Source organism: Jaculus jaculus, chromosome 4 (genome assembly GCF_020740685.1).
Source record: "Jaculus jaculus isolate mJacJac1 chromosome 4, mJacJac1.mat.Y.cur, whole genome shotgun sequence".
In the NCBI taxonomy this organism is placed as follows: Eukaryota; Metazoa; Chordata; class Mammalia; order Rodentia; family Dipodidae; genus Jaculus; species Jaculus jaculus.
The window spans coordinates 103,067,963-103,070,771 of NC_059105.1; the positions used below are offsets into that span (position 1 = coordinate 103,067,963).

The following is a 2,809-nucleotide window of genomic DNA, read 5'->3' on the forward strand; positions in this document are numbered from 1 at the left end:
GTCACTCCCAAATAAATAAATAAAAATAAAAAGTATTATTAAGAATATCAAGATATTGACAAATGTAAAACCAAATATAGATGCCTTATGAGCATCTGAGCATGGTATCTACATGTTCACGAGGCTGGGCCTGGGGTCTCCCATCTTTATGAGCTTGGGCCATATATTCATACTCCTACGGATCCTAAGATTGTGTCTGCTCCTCAGGAAATCTGTAATTGTTTCAGCTCTTTCACTTCTTCTCATAAGCATCAGAAGCTGGTTACTTTCTATTAACCTCCAATGCTAAGAATCTTTTTATTTCTAATTTACTTATTTTTTATGGTGGTGCACATCTTTAATCTCAGCACTTGAGAGACAGAGGTAGGAAGACTACTGTAAGTTCAAGGCCAAGGCCATCCTGAGACTACATAATGAATTCCAGGTCATCCTGGACTAGAGTGAAACAAACAAACAAACAACAACAACAACAAAAATGGTTTACACAGTATGGCCAGGGACATTAGCTGGCGCTAGCTCAACTCTCTCTCTAAGGTGGAAAACAGGGGACTATCAGAGACTGAATTCTACCTGCCTCTTATTTCCAACAAACTCACATTCAACTTTCACTCACGAAAGCCAGGAAAAATTTTATTAAGCCTTTTTTTTTTTCCTAAAACAAAGTTAACATAAAATTATAGGAAAAGAAATACAGAAGGAACCTGAACTTTAGTAACACAGCTGGAACAATCCATAGCAGCGGTAGGAGATTTAATTTTAATTGATTTTCTGTGGTTGTTGGTTGTTTGCTAGTCTCATGGTGATGGAAGCTGTGCATTTTTTCGAAGGGACTGAGAAGCTGCTGAAGTTTTGGTTCTCCATGCAGCAATCCAAAGCTAACTAAGGATCTGGGGATCTTTGCACCATTCCGAGGTCTGAACGGGACGTCCTTTTGAAGGATGTGCAAGGCTCCATCATAAGTATGACAAAACTGACAAGCAAAAAGCTTATGTACTCAGTGAGAGTAGCATGTTTGTCTCCAAGAGACGTTTCATTTTGAAGACATGTGGTACCCCCCTCTTGCTGAAAGCACTGGTTCCCCTACTGAAGCTTGCTAGGGATTACAGTGGGTTTGACTAAATTCAAAGTTTCTTTTATTTTCGTAAGAATTTCATGAAGCCTTCCCACCGAGGGTACCCACACCAGAATTTCCAAGAAGAAATAGAGTTTCTGAATGCAATTATCCCAAATGGAGCAGCATATTGGATGGAATATATGAATTCTGACTGTTGGTACTTTTATACTTTGGATCTCCCAGAAAGTCTGGTAATCAGTCAGCCAGATTAAACCCTGGAAATTCTGATGAGTGAGCTTGACACAGCAGTTATGAACCAGTTCTACATTAAAATTGGTGTTACTGCAAAGGATATCACTCTTGAGAGTGGAATTCATGACCTAATACCAGGTTCTGTCATTGATGCCACACTGTTCAATACTTGTGGGTATTTGATGAATGGAATGAAATCTGATGGAACTTATTGGACAATTCACATTACTCCAGAAACAGAATTTTCTTATGTCAGCTTTGAAAAAAAACTTACGTCAGACCTTCTATGATGACCTGATCAGGAAAGATGTGGACGTCTTCAAGCAGGAAAGTTTGTGACCAACTTGTTTGTTAATCAGAGTTCTAAATGTCGCACAGTGCTTTTTTCACCCCAAAAGACTGAAGGTTTTAAACATCTTGATTGTCAGAGCGCCATGTTCAATGACTACAATTTTGTTTTTTCCAGTTTTTCTAAGAAGCAGCAGCAGCAGAATTAATTAAGAAAGATGAATAAAAAGCTCAAAAAGAGAAGACACATAGAAGGTGGTGGCTGCTTCCTAGATGTTGGCCATGCTGTCCATGACCACCACCTTGTAGTTGCAGAAAGCCCTAGGTGTAGTGACAATGTAATCATTTTGAAGGGTATGCATTACTGTATCAAGGAGTTAAATATCTTGCATGAAATCTGTCTTACAGGTGTTTTTTGCAATAGCAATTAAAGTTTTTCTTCCACAAAAAAAAGGAAAAAAAAAGACAAAAAGAAGTAAAAAATCAAAGCAAAGAAAATGAATTCTAATGAATCCTAGTCTTATTGGAAGAAAGATTTTTTGAACTTGACTAACTCAGGAAACTGGTCTCTACATTTACTGTTCATCCTTTTTTAAATATTTTTTTTATTAATTAATTTTGTACTCAGCAAATACAGCCAAATTGGTACCATTATTAGGTTCATCCATGACCTACCCCCTCCCCTTGGCCCCTCCTTGTTGAGGTATATGGGTCATGCATTCTGGAGTTAGCCCAGTTATGGATAGGATAAATTTCTCTGCATACCATGACCCAACATGTGGCTCTGACATTCTTTCCACCCCCTCTTCTGCAAAATTTCCTTGAGCCATGTTGGGTTCATTTTTGGTCTGCTTCAGTGATGAGGTGTTGGGGGCCCCTGGGTCTCTGGATCTCTGATTTGGTAGGAGTTGATTTTTCTCTGTGTTCATCTCCTTCACCCTTGTGCTGGTACCTGGTTCACCAAGAAAACAGCACCCTTGCTTATTTCACCAATTGTTCCAAGTCCATCCTTTTTTAACTTAATATGTAAGTTTATTAAAATAATTGACTTGCCAGGCATGGTGGCGCATGCCTTTAATCCCAGCACTTGGGAGACAGAGGTGGGAGGATCATTGAGAGTTCAAGGCTACTCTGAGACTACAGAGTTAATTCCAGGTCAGCCTAGACCAAAGTGAGACCCCACCTTGAAAAACCAAAAAATAAATAATCAATAAA

At 38.9% G+C, this 2,809-nt stretch overlaps 1 pseudogene; it reads left to right on the forward strand.

Annotated features, from left to right (window-relative positions):
- Nucleotides 1–802: 802 nt before the first annotated feature.
- On the forward strand, nucleotides 803–1,803 carry LOC101602762 (annotated as a pseudogene).
- The last annotated feature ends 1,006 nt before the right edge of the window (nucleotides 1,804–2,809 follow it).